Genomic DNA, 22,939 nt, shown 5'->3' with positions numbered 1-22,939 from the left:
CTTAGGAATCATCTTGAGTTGGTTATGAGCTAGGCACTTTATCATAGAATTGGATCAAGGTTCTATGAACAAGAACTCACCAAAACTAGTGCCAAAACACAAACTCATATGGAAGTTCCAATTATTGTCAAATTGAACCGATTAAAAAGAGAGGAAAAGCAATTGCACCGAATAGAATTGACTTAGAATTGAAATGAACTGAACAAAATGAACTAAAAGGCAAGAATACTGAAAAGAAGTGCTGGAAATGTAAAAGCACCGAACCAAAATTCAAAATAAAAGAAGAACAACAGCTGGAAAATGAAAGTGCCAAACCAAAATACAAGAACACAAGCTTAAGACATGAATATCAAAAGAGAAGGAAGGAAGGAGAGGAGAAAGCTCATGAAGATGGAAGAATGGTTGGATGATCACGCCACTAGGAGGATGAAGACTCCAAGATAAGTGTGCAAGCCGCCACTTGAGGTAACCATGGAACCATCAAGATAAGACTAGTGAAGAAGGCACAAAGCTCTCCAATGCTCTCTCAAAAATTGAGTATAGTTTCTTTAGTCTAAATTCAAATCTGAATTGTACAAGCTAAGCACCTTTATTTATAGCCTAGAGGTGCTGAAAAATAGGTGGGAAATTTCAAATAAACTCATTTGAAATTCCCACAAAAAACAAGTCACATGGGAGGTGTGACCTTTTTCTACTATGACACCTCCTAAAAACTATACCTACACCACTCTCCTAAGTCACATGGACAATGTGACTTTATTTTACATTTTCACACTCCTTTATTTAATAACCACACCTCCTAAAACTATACAAGAGTATTTCAAAGCTTGGCCTTGCCCCTCATGGGATGGACTTGGGCTCTTTGGGCTTTGGCCTTCTTGGGTTTGGGTTTGGGCTTTGGGCTTGGGCCTCATCTTTATTTTATGTCTTCTTTTAATTTTGAGAAGACTAGAAGGAAGAACTTCAAATGTGAGGGTGGATGTCCTCTTCCTCCATTAATAAAAGCCTCCTTTATTTGATTCTCATCATACTCCTCGAGTTGGAGAGAATTCGTCCACGAATTTTGAATCCCTGCATATAACAAAGTCAGTTTAGTTTTACAAGTAAAAGTGGAAGAAAAATGTAAACATGACTTAGCATTTGTAAATAATGGGATTTCAGAAAAGGAGGTTCTATAAATCGACCAAGTTGGAAAAAGTTGTTTGGGAATGATGTGATGTTTTGGAAAAAGGCCTCTTAAATGGTGACAACCATTAGAAGGTATGAACAAATCATCCCTAACATATTTTAACCAAGATGGTGGTGAAATAGGAACCTTGGATAATGAAAAAGATAAGGAAGGAAAACACCTTGGAGGCGAAAGGATAAGACCCATGTCAACTTGGCCTTCTTTGTCTTTTTCTTTTTTACTTGAGGTAGGTGGGTGAGCTAGGTCTTGTTTTTCCTTGTTGATCTTTAAGATTTGTTTTTGTGGACAATGAAGAGCTATGTGCCCAAAACCTAAACATTTAAAACATTTGATATTTGAAGTTTTGGTAGGTGACTTAGGGATGATTTGTTCCAAAGGCTTCCTCAAGGACATAGGATGGTAGATGAATACTTTCAAGATTTTCAAACAACTTTGACTAAAATGAATATACATGCTAATGAAGAGTCAAAGATAAAATGATTTGTACGTGGTTTGAGAAGAGATATTAGAGAATTTGTAGAATTAAATGAGTACTCTTCTTTAAAGAAAGTGTTTCACAAAGCCATCAAGGTGGAATCCTATCTTTTGAAAACAACTTTCTATAATACTCATCATGATGATTTCTACAACTCTTCTAGGAAGGATGCCAACAAAATTTCTACTCAAAATTCTCCTTCCAATTTTTCCAAACAAACCTTGTTTCCAAAAAAAGTTTCTACTACAAATCCTTCTACTCCTAACTCACCTACCAAAACATCAAATATCAAATGTTTTAAATGTTTAGGTTTAGGGCACATAGCTCTTCATTGTCCATAAAAGCAAATCTTAAAGCTAAACAAGGTAAAACAAGACCTCACTCACCCACCTACCACAAGTAAAAATGAAAAAGACAAAGAAGGCCAAGTTGACATGGGTCTTATACTTTCACATCCAAGGTGTTTTCCTTCCTTATCTTTTTCATTACCAAAGGTTCTTACTTCACCACCATCTTGGTTTAAAAATGTTAGGGATGATTTTTTCATACCTTCTAATGGTTGTCACCATTTAAGAGGACTTTTTCCAAAAGATATCATCATTCCTAAACAAATTTTTCCAACTTGGTCGTTTTATAAAACCTCCTTTTCTAAAATCCCATTGTTTCCAAATGCTAAGTCATGTTTTCCTTTTTCTTCCACTTTTAACTGTAAGAATAAACTGACTTTGTTATATGCAGGGATTCAGAATTCGTGGACGAATTCTCTCCAACTCGAGGAGTATGATGAGAATCAAATAAAGGAGGCTTTTATTAATGGAGGAAGAGGACATCCACCCTCACATTTGAAGTTCTTCCTTCTAGTCTTCTCAAAATTAAAAAGAAGACATAAAATAAAGATCAGGCCCAAGCCCAAGCCCAAGAAAGCCAAAGCCCAAAGAGCCCAAGTCCATCCCATGAGGGGCAAGGCCAAGCTTTGAAATACTCTTGTATAGTTTTAGGAGGTGTGGTTATTAAATAAAGGAGTGTGAAAATGTAAACTAAAGTCACATTGTCCATGTGACTTAGGAGAGTGGTGTAGGTATAGTTTTTAGGAGGTGTCATAGTAGAAAAAGGTCACACCTCCCATGTGACTTGTTTTTGGTGGGAATTTCAAATGAGTTTATTTGAATTTTCCCACCTATTTTTCAGCACCTCTAGGCTATAAATAAAGGTGCTTAGCTTGTACAATTCAGATTTGAATTTTGATTAGAGAAACTATACTCAATTTTTGAGAGAGCATTGGAGAGCTTTGTGCCTTCTTCACTAGTCTTATCTTGATGGTTCCATGGTTACCTCAAGTGGCGGCTTGCACACTCATCTAGGAGTCTCCATCCTTCTAGTGGCATGATCATCCAACCATACATCCATTTTCATGAGCTTTCTCCTCTCCTTCCTTCCTTCTCTTTTGATATTCATGTTTTAAGCTTGTGTTCTTGTGTTTTGGTTCGGCTAGTTCATTTTCCAGCAGCTGTTCTTATTCTTTTTCATGTTTTGGTTCGGTGCCTTTACATTTCCATCACTCCTTTTCAGCTTTCTTGCCTTTTAATTCATTTTAATCGGTTCATTTCTGTTCTTAGCCATTTCTATTCGGTGCATTTGCTTTTCCTCTCATTTTTGTTCGGTTCAATTTGACAATATGTGGAACTTCCATATGAGTTTGGATTTGGTGCTAGTTTTGGTGAGTTCTTAACTTAGAACATTGATCCAATTCTAAGAAAAAGTGCCTAACTATTGTCCAACTCAAGTTTATTCCTAAGAATGTCAGGAATCATTCTAATTGTGCTAGTGGAATCACATCAAAGTCCATAAAAACTTCGTACCTCATTGACATTGGTGGGTGTAGGCTAATGTTGAATTGCTGCAACTTTTGTTTGATCTACATGCACCCCTTTATGACTTACCACAAACCCTAGGAAGTCTATATGATCTAATGCAAAGAAACATTTAGCATGATTAGCATATAACTTCTCCTTCCTAAGAGTTTCTAAGACTTGTCTAACATGTGACTCATGATCTTCTAAAGACAAGCTATATATAAGAATATCATCAAAGTAAACCACAACAAACTTGCCAATGAATGCTCTTAATACATGATGCATGAGTCGCATGAAGGTACTACGAGCATTAGTCAACCCAAAAGGCATGACTAACCACTCATATAAACCAATTTGGTCTTAAAAGCGGTTTTCCATTCATTGCCATGTTTAATTCGAATTTGATTGTAACCACTCTTAAGATCAATTTTGGAAAATATTTTAGACCCATGTAATTCATCCAACAAGTCATCTAACCTAGGAATGAGATGCCTATATTTGATGGTAATGTTATTTATAGCGCGACAATGTGTACACATCCTCCATGTCCCATCTTTTTTTGGGACAAGTATGACAGGCATAACACATGGGCTCATGCTATCATGTACCCACCCCTTAGCTAATAAATCTTCAACTTGTTGTTGAATTTCTTTGGCCTCTTGGGGATTGGTCCTATATGCAGGGCGATTTGGTAAAGAAACCCCGGGCATGAAGTCTATTTGGTGTTCAATCCCTCTTAGAGGTGGTAAGCCTTTAGGAGGATCTTGAAACACATCTTCATATTCCTTTACCACATTGTCCAAACATGTGGGACTATCCTTAGCCGACTCACATTCAATAGTTCTAGGAATAGCTAAAAAAATAGGCTTTTGAGTAACTATTACCTTTTTAACTTGTTGTGAAGATATGAGAAGGCTTCTCTTGGAACTTTTTTTATCATTTTCTTTCTCTCTCTTTTCTCTCATTTTGACTTAGTCCTCATGAACTTCCTTTGGAGAGAGAGACTTAAGAATGACTTTGTGCCCATGGAAGTTAAAAGACATTTTGTTGGTAAAGCCATCATGAAAAACTTTTCTATCAAATTGCCATGGCCTACCTAAAAGAATATGTGTGGCTTCCATTGGGACAACATCACACAAGACCTCATCTTTATATTTACCAATAGAAAATGTAATGAGGACTTGCTTGTTAACAACAATCTCACCTACCTCACTTAACCATTGTAATTTGTAGGGCTTGGCATGAGAGATGGTAAATAATCCAAGCTTGTCTACCACTCTTGTGCTTGCCACATTAGCACAACTCCCCCCATCCACAATCAAAGAGCATACCCTATCATTAATAAGACACCTTGAATGAAAAATATTTTCTCTTTGAGTTTCATCAAAAGGTTTTAAAACTTGTCCAAGTATGCGTCTTATTACTAATAGGTCACCCTCATGTGGGCTTTCACTCTCACTCTCACTTGGGGATCTAGAAGGTGAGGAATGTCTAGAAGATTCAGACTCATGCTCACTACCCTCTACCCCATCATGCATATACATATTTCGTTTAGAAGGGCAATTAGAAGCAATATGTCCATAGCTTAAGCATTTAAAACACTTCTTACTAGACGATTTAGTTGGTGATTTAGGCCTAGAAGTGGAAGTGGAAGGCTTAGAATCTATAGGTTTGAAAGTAGAGTCCTTAGAAGGGAGATTTGAAAAAGAGCTATTTTTATTTTTCCAAGAAGAGTGGTAGTAGCTATCTTTAGAAGAATTTTTGAAAGCATTTTTCCTTGTAAGTTGATTTTCAATTTTACTAGCAAGGTGAACTACATTTTGCAATGAAGAATATTCTTGTAGCTCTACCACGTCTTGAATGTCCCTTCGAAGGCCACTAACAAACCTAGCTATCTTAGCTTCCTCACTCTCATCCATATGAACTCTTAGTAAAAGCGTGTCTAATTGTTTAAAGTAATCATCCACACTTAGCGTGCCTTGATGAAACCGTTGGAGTTTCAACAATAGGTCTTTCCTAAAGTGTGGAGGCACAAATCTAGCGCGTAGCAAGCTTTGAAATCATCCCAAGAGACCACGGGCGGTCTCTTGTGTAGGTCAATGTCCAAGAGAGTTTGATGCCACCATTGCATGGCATAGTCTAAGAATTCTAAAGATGCTAATCTAACCCTATGATCATCAATAACCCCATTTACATCAAATATTTGCTCAACCTTTGCCTCCCACCCTAAGTACACATTAGGATCACTTTCACCACTAAAGCTAGGAAGTTTTACATTAGGTGAATAAGGGCCAGCCACATGTTGGCGCCTCTCTTCATGGTGATGGTGCCTTGGCCGTGCATTGTCTTCATAATATCCATGAGAAGAATGAGAATGCCTTGAAGAATGCCGAAGAGGAGGATGATGTCTTCTCTCCCGGTTTTGATGGACTTCTTCACGGCTTAACTCCAAGCTTTGGAGCCTTGCCTCCATTTGTCTTATCACATCAAGATATTGAGCATTTGATTGTCTAGCATTCTTTAAATCTTCAAAGAGAGCTGCCTTTTGAGGTGAGCAAGGTTTGGAGGATTCTCCACTAGAAAAATTAGACATGATAAAAAAAAAAATACAAAAAACAGAAACAAACAATTAAAGAAACTTGTTAGCAAAATAAAGCAATATGTAGCTTGCTGGAAAAGGCCAAAAGAATGTATTCAAACCACTCCAAGAAAAGTTTTCTTTCCTTAACCAAGCCTCTCTTGTGGATTGGATGAGCTTCAAATGAAAAATGTCAAAGCAAACCACACTTACTTAAGAACAAGTCACCACAAAACTTAGAGGAAATAATGAAGACAAACAAGAAAAGGTATAAGCAAGAAAAGCTAAACCAAAACAGAATGCAAGATATGACAAAACTAGAAAAGAATATGAACTAAAAGACAAGCAAGAAAATTAAGGAAATCAATGAAAAAGAAGGCACACAAAAGATACCTAAAGAAAAGCACTAGAGTAGATGAAGAAAACAAAAACAAGCTACTGGAAAATATTTTTTATGCAAACTGTGCTTGATGTTCACTGATTTAACTGGAATGATATAGAGTGAACTGGATTATGAAATTTAAACCACAGAAACTTCGAGATGTTAATTCAATAATGGCACTGGAATTACTTAAAAGCAGTAAGCCAATTAATTGAGATAAATTTTTCAAAATCGCTGCCAGATTACCGTATTTTGTTCGGCAGAATTGTACACTTGTTGTATTTTATTTATCATTTTTTGTGTACTTTGAATTTTTGAGTACTTCTTTTTTCTATGCTTTTATAACACTTTGAAGAACACAAATCCAGAATTTCAGAATTTTCGAGAGAGTAAATCAATTGCAATAAGGAAAACAGTGAGCACGTTTTCAGAAAACAGAGGAATCCTAATAGGAATGAAAAACAGAATTATGAACTAGCAAAGACATAATGGAAAATGATGTATATGAACTTGTATAGGTCTAGAATACAAGTATGAACTCAATTCTAAAACAGAAAATGCACAAAGGATCAAATCTCAAACTCAGAAAATTATATGACACCAAAGCAAGAAACAAAAAATTCAAGAAAAGTACTACAAGAAGTGATGACAATTATGGAAAAACAAGACTAAGACAAAACTTGTATGGATTCAAAAAGGAAAATACTCAAACATATGATAGGCAACATAAAGAAAACATCAATAAAACTCAAATAAGCCTAAAAGCCAGAATTACTAATCACAAAACAGAATCAAAGTGTCCAGCAACTCAAAAAAAAATTTGCACAAAACCATAGCTCTAGATACCACATGATATGAGTTGCATTGAACATAGACACTTTAGAACTCTTGAAAACAACATTATAGGAGAAGGATAACAACATTTAAAGGATCAAAGAGTGCTTAGAACAAAGGAAACGAAATCAAAATCACAAAAACAACAAGCTGAAAACAGAATGGTTGCAAAGAAGCTTAAGGAGTCATCAATGGAGACCAAGCCTTCCAAAATGATGATCCAAACTCATTAAGAGTGCTATTTCCTTTTACACAACCATGGAACATGATAAACGCAATTGAAAACAGAAAACACCAAGAACCGAACAGAAATTGAAGAACAAGCTAAGAAACACAAAATCAAACAGTGAAAAGGATGAAGAACACTAAAACATTTGAAACTACCGATTGAAATTACAAGAGATGAAAGAATGAACACTTATTGAGTGAAGCTTGCTGGATTTGAGAATTTGGAACTGCATTCACGCCACTTGGAGTCTTGTCCCAAGATAAGTGAAAGGTTGCCGCCACTTGAAGCTCACCATTGGCACCCAAGATAAGGCAAAGGAAGAAGAAGACAACAAAACTCACAATTTCTCTCTAAACTTGAGTATAGTTTCTCTACTTCTATTTTCCAATTCTAAAATTACAAAGGAAAGTACCTTATTTATAGCCTAAGAGGTGCTGAAATGAGAAGCCAAATCAAATGCAAATTCCCTCCTAAATGACACTAAAATGGCGCCAACTAGAGCATGAGGAAGGTGTGACTTCCTTCCTAGTTTTGGCACCTCCTATATGACATCTACACCCCCCTAACAAGTCACATGGACAAAGTGACTCTCTCTAATACATTCACACCTATTTATTTAATATCCGCACCCCTACTCTATACAATAGAAATAAGAAGAGTCATCTTTTGATACTCTTGTCCCAAAGCTCTTGCCATGCTCCTAGTGACTCGTTGGGCTTGGGCCCCTTGTTGGGCTTGGGCTTCATGGACTTGAGCTTCCTGTACTTGGTTTCCATCATAATAAATAGGTGTGAATGTATTAGAGAGAGTCACTTTGTCCATGTGACTTGTTAGGGGGGTGTAGATGTCATATAGGAGGTGCCAAAACTAGGAAGGAAGTCACACCTTCCTCATGCTCTAGTTGGCGCCATTTTAGTGTCATTTAGGAGGGAATTTGCATTTGATTTGGCTTCTCATTCCATCACAAGGTCACTTTCTTGGTTGTGTTGTAAGTGATCTAGGTTTGATTGCTTAGTGGATTTCCTCAGTGGTTTCTGAGAAGACTGGATGTAGCTCTGGGTTTAGAGTGAACCAGTATAAACATCTGTGTGCATTCTCTCTCTCCTTAATCTCTTTAAATTCAGTTTTAATATTTGCAAACTGGTATAAACAACCGATTGTTTCTGCGAAACAACCGATTGTTTTTCTGGTGTTGTTGTTTTTGCTTTGTGTTTTGGCAAACTGAATTTCTTATCATTTGTTTCTTGAAGAAATTTTATTCTTGGCTTAAAAGTTTGCGAAAACCCTCTTTAAACAATTCACCCCCCGTCTAGTTTAAAGCCATCCATTCGAACAATTGGCATCAAGAGCTTGGTTCTTGAAATTTATTCAAGTGTGATCCTAAAACTTTTTTTTTTTAAATGGCTGATAGACTACCTTTTGGGGAAGGTGCTTCAATCAATAGACCACCTCTGTTTTGTGGTTTGAACTACCAATTTTGGAAAGTGAGAATGAAAATCTTTATGGAATCACTTGGCAAAGGAATTTGGGATGCAATTGAAAATGGTCCTTTTATCCCAAAGTTAGAAAACGATGGATCTATCATTGAAAAGCCTTGGTCTCAATGGACTGATTCAGAAAGCAAGAAGGCCAAATTCGATTGCATTGCCAAAAATATAATAACCTCTGCTTTATATTCAGATGAGTTTTTCAGGGTCTCTCAATGCAAATCATCAAAAGAAATGTGGGACACCTTGGAGGTAACTCATGAAGGTACAAATGAGGTAAAGAGAGCTAGGAAGTATACTCTAATCCAAGAGTATGAGATGTTCAGAATGCTCAAAGGTGAAACAATTGCTGAAGTGCAGAAAAGATTCACGCACATAATCAATCATCTCATGAGCCTTGACAAGACCTTTGAAAAGGAAGAGCTAAACATCAAGATTTTAAAATGTCTTCATAGGGCATGGCAACCTAAGGTAACTGCTATATCCAAATCTAAAGATCTAACATCCTTGAGTATGGCTTCTTTGTTTGGCAAGCTTAGGGAACATGAGTTAGAAATGAATCGACTCAATGTTCAAGAAAGCGAAGACAAGTACGCAAGGAGCATAGCCTTAAAAGCTTCCAAGCACAAAGGCAAACAAGAATCCAGTGATGATAGTGATGAGGAAAACCTTAGCTTGCTGTCAAGAAAGTTTAGCAAATTCTTGAAAAGGAACCGCAACAAGGACAACAACAAAGATAGGTATGGAAACTAGAAATCTAATGATTTTAATTCAAATAACTATAATTGTTTTGGTTGTGGTGAGCAAGGTCACCTAAAGGCAGATTGTCCAAACAAAATCAAGGAGAAGAAGTCTAGCAACAAGGAAAAGAAGAACAAGACAAAGAGAGCCTACATAGCTTGGGATGAAAATGAAGTATCATCATCAAGCTCTTCATCAAGTGAAGATGAGAAAGCAAACATCTGTTTGATTGCAGAAGATGATAATGAATCCTGTAGCTCAAGTGAGGTAAGTTCATGTGCTTCTTTAAATGAACAAAATTATAACGAATTGCTTGAAGCTTTTCAAGAAACTCACGATGAAGCTAATTGATTGGTACTTTCAAACAACCGATTGAAAGAACTTAACAGCTGGCTAGAAAAGAGAGTGAAAGCACTTGAAGATGAGATTGAAAAATTTAAAAATGATTACAAAAATATAGAAACACATTTCAAAAATTCTTCTTGCAAGTGTGACACTCTCATTTGCGAAAATTGTGAAAATCTTGAGAAAAATGTGCATTATCTTGTTGATACTATGGACAAGCTTTCAAAAGGAAAATCTAACTTTCAGAATGTCTTGGCATCTCAAAGATGTGTTTTTGGAAAGGCTGGTTTAGGCTTTAATCCACAAAACAAACAAGATAAGTTTTCAATTTTTTTTAAGAAAGCCAGTAAAACAATCGATTGTTAAGTCGAAACAACCGGTTGTTACATGCTTTTATTGCATGAAAAAGGGCCATTCGGTTAGATTCTGCAAAATAAGAAAGTTTTCTGTTCCCAGGGCTACATGAAATGGATTCCTAAAGGATGTGAGGTTCCAAATGAGTAAAAGAAATCAATTGGATCCACATTTGTGAAAGGGCTAAATCTTGTTGCTTGAACTCATGTTTATGCAGGAAATCTAAAGAAGTGTGAAGAACTGAGTCATTTGATCAAGTTTTTGGAAAGGAAAGACCAACATTGAAGCTGAATCAATGTTATGTATCTGTCCAAAAGCCTTCAACAATCAAATTAAGGCTTCTTGATCTCAAAGCACATGGGTCATTGAAAGAACAACACAAAGGATAAGACATTCCTTATCTCTGTTATTATTTTCTGTTTTTAAGTTCTTTTACATGTTTGTATAACCTCTTTAAAGTGTTCAATTTCATCTGCTTTGATTTAATTCTGCCCATGCTTAAAAATTCAAAATGAGTTTACTGCTGCAGAAAAACAACCGATTGTTTTCTTGAAACAACCGATTGTTTTCTTGAAACAACCGATTGTTTTGAGTCTGACAGCACTGTGAAGAAATCAATTTAATTTCTATTTAGAATTTCTATCCGTTGCAGATCAAATTAAAGAGAGAATCCTTGGTCTATGAACCTGTGTCGAAAGCTAATCACGCTCAGAAATAAGTTACAACAGTCATAAAGGAATATATTCCATAATCTTGGAAATTTAAGAGCTTTTAATGACTAGTCAAAGATCACATGTGAAGACCATGTGATTTTCTGCTTTTTCTGATGTTTTCTGTGCAGGACATGGTCAAGTCCTCTCTCTGAAAATCTGAGAGTCAAAACCATAGCAGTAAGGTCTGGTGGAAGGCTTGAAGGATGGTTTTCTGGTGATAATGATCTAATTGAGAGATATAGATTTGAGACTAGCACCAAAGTGATAAACAACCCTAAAGTTGTTTGCTTTGATTGGCTGAAAAGCCAAAAGCTGGACAATGTCAGAAGGCTCCTCAAAGATCAATCCCTTAGAAAGTTCTTGGAGATGAAGGGAAACATCTACCCAGATTTGGTAAGAGTTTCCTACACAAATCTCAAGTTTGAGGGAAACAACCTTGTTTCTCATGTAAAAGGTGTAGATATGGAGATTACACATGAGGTGTGGACTGCTGTAGCTGGTTTAAAGTACTCAGGCCTCAGGATTAATAAGGGGAACCTTGGAGTAGTGGAGGATTTCAACAAAGTCCAATACTACAAAAGTTGCTTGAAGAACCAAAATGCACAAGTTAGGACTTGCTCGGTTGGTGGCTTAAAGCTTGATGAAAGGTTGCTAGCCCTCATTGTGACTTGGATTCTAACTCCAAGGGGGAGCAATCATTCTGTTATTACAGAGGAGGATCTGGTGTACATCTTCTGCATTATAAAGAAGATCAGAATTAATTGGATCCACATCGTCAAAGAGCACATGCAAAAGGCAATGAGGTTAAGTGACTATCACTATCCATATGCTGTTTTGGTTTCTAAATTTCTGCTATATTTTGAAGGAACCTAGAAGATGAAACATCTAAGTTGGTCAAGTCAACTCAAGAGTTGAACAATGGATCTCTCAGTAAAATGGGATTCACCAAAATAGGTGGCAAATGGATTAGCAAAGATGGTGACCTTGGAGCCTCATCTAGTGCTACTGCTGATCATGAAGAAGATGAACATGCTGCAGATATGGATTTTAAACATGAAGATCTACCTAAAGCACATCAAGATGCTGGACCTAGTGCTGGTGCTGGAAATCAAGAAGAAAGGATGCAAACCATGTCTCCTTTTGAGAGATTCATGGTAAATAGGCTTGATAGCTTTGCGGAGAATCAAAGGAATCTCCATGATCTTTGTGTCAGCAATTTCCAGAGGATTGATAACAGGTTTGACAACATGAATGCACGTTTCATGACTCTAGATGAACAGATCGAGGTAGTACATAACCAAATCTTTTATCTTCAATATGCTGATGATGATGAATGAAGAAAAACATCCGGTTGATGTATCGAAACAATCGATTGTTTTGGTGGTTGTATCAGTTTTCTATTTTTTTCTACTTTTGCTGTTTTAAATCTGATGTATTGAGACCACTTATCTTGTTTATCTCTTCTCTTTGTCTATTTGTGAAGACAAATAGGGGGAGATATATGCTGTGTTTAATTTCAGTTTTTATATTCTGCAAAACAGTTTGGATGGGTGAAACCTTATAGGTTTTTGCTCCTATATTTGTTTTTTGTTTGTTCTTTGCTATGATATTATGTTCTGAACCTTTATATTTGTTTTTGTGCTAACCAAATATCAGAAGTTCTATGTTTTGCTTAAAACTGTGCTTTGCAGGAACTGCTTCAGATTCAATCAGGTACAACACACGCATCAGGGATTTGTCTTCATCAAATAGGGGGAGATTGTTGAACCAAATGGTGTTCAAGCTTTGAAGAATCCAAACCCTTTGAAGGATGTTGAAGGCTAGGCTGTGCTTGCTGTTGCTGAGTTGTCTTAGATAGGATCTGGGGTAGATTGAGTTTTGTAATCCACTCTTGATTAAATCCAAAGCATAGGTATTCTCAATCTTTTTAAAAGAAAAGTGTTTTTCAAACTAAGTGAAAAACAACCAATTGTTTTGTCGAAACAACCGATTGTTTTATACTTAGGTGTTTTTAGAAAAGATTGAAAACTATTTTTCAAATGGTTGAGCTGTCAAAACCAAAACAACCGATTGAATCGTGGAAACAACCGATTGTTTGTTTTGGTACCATAACAGAAAAATGGTTTGTGCTTTGACTGAGCATTAAATGATTTTCTAACTGTTTACGCTCCAGTTTTTAATGCTTTGACCAATCCTTAAATGCAATGAATAGTTTGTTAAGATTTGATAACAAACAATAACTTTGATATAAAACAGAAAAACAGATTTGGGTTATATGAAATTCTGATTTTGAAAAGTTGAGATTGCTTAGAGATTGAGACAGATCAAAGAGTGAGATAGGATTTCTACTTGTATTGATTTCAGAATTGCTTCTGTAACAAGTGTAATCCTTGTATCTGTTGAACATGAATCTTTGTGTGTTTGCTGAGAAGTGTTGTGTGTTCTTGAGGGAATCAAAATCAACATTCTTAGTGTTGGTGTGTTGGCCAAGAGAAGTGTGTGTCTTGAAGGGATCAAGGTCACTTTCTTGGTTGTGTTGTAAGTGATCTAGGTTTGATTTCTTAGTGGATTTCCTCAGTGGTTTCTGAGAAGACTGGATGTAGCTCTGGGTTTAGAGTGAACCAGTATAAACATCTGTGTGCATTCTCTCTCTCCTTAATCTCTTTAAATTCAGTTTTAATATTTGCAAACTGGTATAAACAACCGATTGTTTCTGCGAAACAACTGATTGTTTTTCTGGTGCTGTTGTTTTTGCTTTGTGTTATGGCAAACTGAATTTCTTATCATTTGTTTCTTGAAGAAATTTCATTCTTGGCTTAAAAGTTTGCGAAAACCCTCTTTAAACAATTCACCCCCCGTCTAGTTTAAAGCCATCCATTCTAACACGAACATCTAAGAGTTCATGTTAGAAACGAACATCTAAGAGTTCGTGTTAGAAACGAACATCTAAGAGTTCGTGTTAGAAATGAACATTTAAGAGTTCGTTTTACAAACTTTGCCTAATTCAATCATATATGGATTTCCATAAATCATCTAGATTTAGATAATTTTTTGTTTCACATAAATTGGCTATTACAATATTTGTTTATAATAAGTATAATCAATTAACACGTAACTACCACTAGCGCAAAAATGCTAAACAAGGGTGGTTATTTTACATTTACGAATGCGGCTATAGAGCCGCATTTGATCAGCACACATTCGTAAATCAAAGAGATACAAATGCGGCTATATAGTCGCATTTGTAAATACTATTTATAAGTGAGGCTATTTCAGGTAGCCGCATTTGTATATGCTTTTGAATGAGGTGACAGGGTTTAGGGTTTACAAATGCGGCTATTACCAAAGCCGCATTTGTAAATCACATTTACGAATGTGTATTTGGTAATAGCCGCATTTGTAAATCATGCGCTTGATTTACAAATGCGGCTTTGGTAAATAACCACACTTGTAAATAGTGGTTTATTTTTTAGTGCAATCTGTTTTGTCCCAAACCCATATAAATTAACCTGTATATTGATAAAAATGTACCAGCCAGACAAATTCATAAATATAGAGATAAATTCAGAGAATCAAAATGTACATTACAAACAAGTAATCAAATTACATATAATCCCTACACTATTGATCAACTATCCTAGAGTTATAAAAATTTATGAAATATGTGGACCAAGAATGTCTCACAAATGACATGGCTTCCGAATTCGTTGGTATTTCTTTCGTGAATAACTGCATTCCAAAATATAGTTGACATAAATTAGTTTTAAGATACATAAATGTTCAAGAATTATAAAAATGATTTAACATATCATGTTACCTCTTTCCAACCAATTTTAACACCTAGTCTTACAATGGTAATCATCCATTGCATAATGTAATAGCTACACTCATAGCTTCCTAGTTGTTTATTTCACTATAATTCAATAAAAAGTAAAAGTTAGTATATTGATAAACAATGATAAGAGAAAGAAGAAAATTACAAACCTTTATTCTTATCTAGTTCAAATTATTTGAACTGGATTGACCTTTTAGGATGTTATATCCACGCCATGAATTGGTTAATACAAAAAACCTCGTTAGTAGATGGTTAATTAGTAACATACAAAGTAAAGTTTATAGTGTACTTACGTATCAATGATATTCTTAAAATTTGTGGGTATCTTCTTGTGTAGGGAACAGAACCACACAGCAGTCTTATCAACCATTGATAAGACAAGTAACTGTCAATGATGCCTATGTCATCCATGACATATAATTAAACTTACTCATTAATATAAGGGCATAAATAAATTTGTTTTCCCTCTTTTTCCAGGGTGTTAGTGATGTATGCTTGGGTCTCATATGACCTTGGTCCAACGGGATTAGTATATCCAGGATCTAAGAATCCATATACATTTTCCTTCTCCTCAGTGAGACAGACTCCATGCAAAAACCTATAAGTTATTAGTTAAAGCATAATCAATAATATTTTAACATAAAGTAAATTGAAAAATAGGTAAAGATACTTACATCATAAAAAATTGAATTATATTTATATTGAGCTCTTAATTCCCAGCTACAAATTCTAATAAATTTGTGTTGTACATCATTAGTGGCAGTTCAGTATTTATTTGAAAAAACTTATCATCCCACGAAACTTCAAAAGGTTGATTACCAATCTGACTAGCAATTAGACCTAAGGAAGCTATATGATCGTCAACTGGAACCTCACACTTCTTCTCCGGACTTGGTTTCCGAATAGGTTTTTACAAGATAAAGAACATTTGTATTAAATTATATGTAATATATAAATATAAATAAAAATTAATATAATGAAATGAAATTATAACATGAGGTTGTGGCATAAATCGAATGAGGTGTCAGGGTCAGGCAACGAATGTCTGAAATGCATCGGCCACAGTGGTTACCTAATCTGAAGGTAGTGGAACACGAGCATTAGGTACTCATACTTTTTCAACTCTTACCTTCGCCACATCAGGGGAGAGAGGAACATTATGTAAGGTGGTGGCCTTTTCATAGACTTTTCCAAGGACTACCACCCGAGGAAGCTTGTCGCCCGCTACCAGTAGCTCACATTCCCTCGTCTGCCCAATGATATCATCCCCTGATGTTATAGGAGCAGCACAACTCCCCTTTGTGCTCTTGGGAGTGGGACTAACAAGGGGTTGAATCGGCTCAGCACAAAGTTGTTGCGATAGAAACTCTTGTCGCATTCGATCATTCTCCTTTCTCATCTTTAGCCGCATCAGATCAGTCTCCTTTCTCATCTCCATTAATTCTTCACGTATCTTAGTCTTCATTTCAGTTTCGCTCTCTTTGGAGGAGGATGATGGCTGTTGTTGTGAAACTCCAAAATATAGTTTTACTCCAACCCCTTGTCGAGTTGCACGGACACGACCACAGTACTCAGGTCTCCAATTGCTTCAACCAGGATATCGTGACGACCTTCAGCAACAAAATTACCGTCGAATTCCAAGGAATCCAGCAAGACACAAAAATCATATCAATTTTTAATATAATTAATGCTTTAAAATAAATGAAAATAACTAAAAATAACTTACAATTTTTTCGATGATAACCCCAGATTGCTCAGAACTTGGTGCACCCGACTTTTTAATTCGGGCCCTCTTCCATTTTACATGGCGAAAAGGTGGTGATGGAGGAGAAGTGACCCCTGTTTCCACATTCTCATTCGACGTCCCCTGTTTAGATTGCTCCTTTTCCACCATCAGTGATTGCTCAAGTTTTCGATACCCCAAACGAGAGAGTACGTGCGGGGTAACATTCTTCAAAGCTATCTCTTGAGCTTTCTTCCGATCCTGTCATAATTGAAATAAACAAAGTGAAGTATATAAGATAAACTTATTAATGTTATATATATAAAAAAAGTTAAGTTACTTCACTTACCATCCAAGCCTCAACATAGTTTGCTGCATAGGCTTGAGGACATTCATCATTGTTTCCTCCTTCAACTTCTTGAAGAGTAGGGCAAGCATCAGTGGCATGGTTAGCGGTGCAAATTCCACATACCCTTGCAACCATCTAAGGCATAGTTAGCTGCTTCATCATGGATGTGAGATCGTCTAATTTTGCCTTCATCTGAGCATGATCAGCTGCATAATTGGTTGTCATCTCATGAACTCCACGAACAGGTGTTGCAGAGTTGCTACGTGTGTGGACTTGTTGATTGTTAGAAGCCATGATCTCAATCAAGTGTTTTGCAGCAACTGGCATCTTGTCAACTAGCGCTCCTCCACTGGCCGCATCTATCATTTGTTTATCAATAACCATCAGACCCTTGTAAAAATATTGTATTAGAAGTTGTTCGTTAATCTGGTGGTATGGACAACTTGTACATAGCCTTTTAAATCTTTCCCAGTATTCATAGAGACTTTCTCTGTCTTGTTGTCTGATCCCGCATATTTCCTTTCTTATTGATGTGACTCTAGATGCTGGAAAGAATTTTTCAAGGAACACTCTTTTCAACCCTTCCCAATTAGTCACTAATTCTGCCGGCAAATAATATATAGCCAATCTTTAGCTGCATCTTGGAGTGAAAAAGGGAATGCTTTAAGCTTGATGTGCTCCTCTGTGACCCCAGCTGGCCTCATGGTGGTGCACACTGTGTGGAACTCCTTAAGATGTTTGTGTGGATCTTCACCTGCAAGGCCATGAAATTTAGGCAGCAAGTGTATCAAACCAGATTTAAGCTCACATTGCCCATTTGGGTATTGGATACACATAGTTTGGAAGGAAACATATGGAGCAACAAGTTCTCTAAGGGTTCGTCCGTCAATAATTCCAAAATTAGGACTTACAGCAGCAGTCGGTGATGAACTAGGATTTACAGCAGCAGTTGGTGATGAACTAGACATGTATTAATTGAAGTTCCTATTAGACCCTTCAGAGCAAAATCTTTTTTTTTTTAAGAAACAACCCAAGTCAACTCCCAGGAAAGAGAGGTGAGTCACAAATGGACAAACTTAAAAACCAAGTCTTCCCCGATTGCTTTAAAAAAATTAAAAAAATCAAAGAGTAGCAACTGAAGTATCTACCCTAAATGCAATCCTATATAAAAAATGCTATACTTAATGCTTTTAAAAAAAGAGTTAGAGAAAAAAGAAATTATGCAAAAATAAATAAAGAAATAAATAAAATATAGAAAATAAATAAAAATAATAATAAATGAAGAATGAAAAAACAAAATAAAAAATAACTTTAAAACATATAAGATATAAAATAAAATGAAATAAAAAATAAATAAAGATAAGAGATACACGAAATAAAATAAAAACAAGAAGAAGAAAAAAAATCTTGACTATTATATTTTTTTGTTTTTTTTTATAAAATTAAATAACAACAAGAAAAAATCTTGAACATTAGATATCTTTTTAGTTCTTTTTAGCTTATACTAAATGAATATACACTAAAAAGAAGAAAACAAAAATTTAAATATGTAAAAAAAAAAATTAAATTAGGAAGAAAAAAATAAAAAAAAGTAAAAATAAATAAATGAATAAATTGCAGATAAAGAAAAAAAACCTGATAACCAAAATCAAATTGGATTCCCCAGCAATGACGCCAAATTTGATAGCAGTCGTTTTGCTATCAAATTAATATAATTCCAGCGTAGACTTGTTCAATGCTAGAAAGATGATAGTATAAAAGTGGTCAGATGACCCTAAGTCGTCTCCCAAAGAATCCAATAGTGAGTTCAGTGAACAAAATTCAAAACTTATTTGCAAGCAATAAGGATTAACAATAACAATAATAATAAAAGGGAATTGTGATTGTTAAGCAGGAAAATATAGATGATGATTTAAAACAGTAAAGAATGCAAGTTGACTCCCAAGTTATTTCACGATTGAATTCCTCACAGGTTCTCTAAAGATTATTCCTTTCTTAATCCTTAAACAAAGCTAAAATAGATTGAACATGCGCCAATCTAATTCAACTGAAACTCACCAGTAAAGCATGCGTCTACTAGTTTAATCAATACCCACTTTGTTCCATGTGTATACTCCATGGGAATGCTTATCTCCTCTCTCTTGAATCAAGCGCCCAAGAAATTAATTAGAAGAATGCAAACTAACTAAGAAACCAAAGTTTAAGATAAGGAAGACTCTCAATCATGCGTTCAAGTACAACCTCTCACAAAAACCAGTTTTCCAGGAGATTAGACTATTAAAACAATTGCTATAGAGAATTTAAAAAAATGAAACTTTTATGAACCAAACCCTCAGAATTCAATGGGGAATTACAAGGGAATCAAACAAAATGGTATAGCCTTCCATGCGGAGGAAAAACAAAAGTATTATAAAGAAGAAAAGAAAACTAGGTCTAGAATGTGTTTGCTCCTCTAAAATGCGATCCAAAAAGCCCCCTTCTTCCTTCTCTTGAAGTCTCTTTTATAATCTTCTTTTCCTTGCACAAAATCATATTAAAATTTCCTTATGGTATTGTTTTACAATTATCAGATGTTTCCTTTCCTATTTCGAATTATTAAACATATATCTTCATTCCCAAATAGTCTCCGATTTTATTCTTGCTTTTCTCCCATAAATATTGTTTCCAATTTTATTCAGATTTATGCATTGATTGTAATTGATTCCAACATTTATGTGAGAGATATTGCAAAAGATTTTCTCAAATAATATCTTCAAAATATATTTTCTCTATTTTTGGAGGATTTTGCAAAGGAATTTTAATTGTAGAAGTTGTAGAGAATATCCTGGCAGAAATTTGCATTCAATTCCTTTTCTCAGATATTTCCAGATTTAATTCTCTAATTCTTTATATCAGATTTTGTTTCCTATTTTGATCCAAAAGAAGCAACTTAGGTTAAAAATACAAAAATTAACAGAAATAATAATAAAGGACCAAATAAACTCAATTATATGAATCTGGATTAAAACAATGAATTTATTTATTGTTATAGTCCAGTAATCTATGACTAAAGTGATTAAATGTGAATAAATATATGCTCATCAAATACCCCCACACTTATCCTTTTGCACTCCTAGGCAAAACACTCGAAGGACTAGAAAAGAATTGAAATAATTAAAAATAAAATAAAAAATAGCGCAAATAGCAAATTCTAAGAACGCATAATGACAAATTCGATGTAATTTCAAGAAATCAAGGAATCTAGAAAAATGTGAATGAAAATTCTTATATTTTAATACACAAGCAAGTAATTGAAATCAAAGGTTGAATAGAAATGATAGAACTTCACTGGACACTCTCCAACTCTCAAGTGTTTAGGGTTTGTATTTACACTCAGCACTCATGCATACAAACACTACCATATACTTAGCAAGACGCTAATATTCACAACAATCGAAAAAAAGCATGCAATCAAAGATCAAAAGGACTTCATAAGGGTTGTAATGAGGCTAAGGTAAAGGTAGGTAAAATGGGGAAAAGAAGCTTAAAAACCATAGAAAAACAAATGAGCTATGGAGGATAGGTCTACAAACAAATGTAAGTATCATGACAATTCAACTCTTCTTTTATTCCAAGATATAGTAGACAACCAATCTAGTGTATTTAGAGGATCTACTTTTCTTTATTTGCTTTTTCTTTTTTTGGTTATACTCCCTTTTCTTTTTTCTTTTCTTTTTTTCTTTTTATTTTATTTTATTTTATTTGAAGAGGTAAACTATGATAATGAGATACACCCCCACACTTATTCAAGATCTTATTCCCAAATAATTTCAAAGCTCATATATCTTCTAAGGTAGGGACAAACATGTTTGTTTGTTTTTTTTTAGGGCTTGTAATGAGGGTTAAAAATAAGAAAAAAAAAGGCTATAGGCTCAAGGGGCTAACAAATGAATTATCATGAAGGTAGACTAATATGGCTAGTGGGTTAATTTAAATAAAGAATGCCTCTATCATTTCAGTTCATGCACATAAATCACGGTTGTAAAAAAAAGAATCAAGATAAGTTCTAGAGTATAAGTAAACATGAGTGAAAACACACTATAAAGAGTATTAAGTAATATATCAATTACGACTCAAAAACTCACCATGGACAGCCTATCAAAAGATTCAACCCAAAAATTCTCATAACCAACTTATTTATCAATTTTTAAGAAAATCCAAACAACAAATATCAAGAAACCAAGATTTGCAAGAATTATGAAACATACCAGTCATTAAACGATCCTAAAATGCTAATGTATTTTATTTAAACAGAAAATGAAACTCAAACAAAGCAAACAAAAACAAGAGACAAAAAAAAATCCTAAACTATAATTCTCCTCCCCCACACTTAAATCAAACATTTTCCTCAATGTAAAAACAGTTAATAGATGTGTACAATAAAAGTAAGAAAATGAATACTCCCCATTCAAGCTTGAAGGTAATTGGGGACTTGCAAGGTAATCTCTTCCACTGTCTCTTCTTGAGGAATCTCATGAAAGAGCTTTAGATGATGTCCATTCACCTTAAATGTCTTTGTAGACGTTAGACTTTGCAATTCTACAACACCATGAGGATGAACATGGGTGACCAAAAATGGACCAATCCATCTTGAGCGCAACTTTCCAGGCATAAGATTTAATCTAGAGTTGAACATTAACAGACGTTGGCCTGTAACAAACTCCTTGCCAGTGATGAAGTGGTCATGGAGACGCTTGGTCCTCTCCTTGTAAAATTTTGAGTCCTCATATGCCTCCAAATGGATCTCATCCAGCTCTTGCAGCTGGAGTTTTCGCTCCTCTCCTGCCTTGTCATAATCCATGTTGCATGCCTTTATTGCCCAATAAGCTTTGTGCTCGATTTCCACAGGTAGATGAAAAGCTTTTCCAAAGACAACCCTAAAGGGAGACATCCCAATAGGTGCTTTATAGGCTGTACGATAGGCCCAAAGGGCATCGTCAAGACGTTTACTCCAATCTTTCCTAGTTGGGTTAACCATCTTCTCCAGAATGTGCTTTATTTCTCTGTTGGAGGCCTCAACTTGGCCATTTGTTTGTGGATGATATGGTGTGGATGCTCTATGGATCACCCCATATTTCCTAAATAGACTATCTAGTAACCTATTACAAAAATGTGTGCCTTGGTCACGGATGTTAGCTTTAGGAATCCCAAATCTAGAAAAGAGGTTAGAGCGAATAAAAGCTGCAACAACATGAGAATCATTAGTTCTTGTGGCTATTGCCTCCACCCATTTGGAGACATAGTCCACAACAAGTAAGATATAAGTGAATCCAAAAGAGACAGGAAAGGGACCCATGAAATCAATACCCCACACATCAAAGACTTCACGAAAGAGCATGGGTTGTTGGGGGCATCTGTTGTCTTTTGGAGATAGCAGCGCTTGCTCTTTGACATCTCTCACACATCGATGAGACGGTTCATGCGTCTTTAAAAATGGTTGGCCAAAAAAAACCACAGTCCAATACTTTTTTTGCAGTACGTTGTGCAGTTAAGTGTCCTCCAAACGGTGAGGCATGACAAAAATTCAGCACAGATGGGATCTCATGGTCAGGAATACATCTACGTATGATTTAATCACTACAAAAACGCCAAAAGTAAGGATCATCCCAATCATATTACTTGGACTCACTCTTGAGTTTGTCTCTTTGTGCCTTGGTTGCCAATGGTGAAAAAAAATGAAGTAGCAAGGTAGTTCACTATGCCAACGTACCAATGTATGAGTTCAGATGTGCTAGATAACCTAGTATATGCACTAAACGCTCTGGTTGAACTGTTTACTGATTTTGTTATGAGAAGAAGATGTTCATATGAGA

General features: G+C 35.4%; 1 pseudogene; it reads right to left on the bottom strand.

The window, feature by feature from the left end:
* Positions 1-17,069: 17,069 nt before the first annotated feature.
* On the bottom strand, positions 17,070-18,055 carry LOC150025807 (uncharacterized; annotated as a pseudogene).
* Between the last annotated feature and the right edge of the window lie 4,884 nt (positions 18,056-22,939).

The sequence above is a fragment of the Phaseolus vulgaris genome, chromosome 7 (genome assembly GCF_051622355.1).
Source record: "Phaseolus vulgaris cultivar YP4 chromosome 7, ASM5162235v1, whole genome shotgun sequence".
In the NCBI taxonomy this organism is placed as follows: Eukaryota; Viridiplantae; Streptophyta; class Magnoliopsida; order Fabales; family Fabaceae; genus Phaseolus; species Phaseolus vulgaris.
Note: the sequence above shows the minus strand (reverse complement) of the source record. Positions and strands in the feature narration are given on the sequence as shown.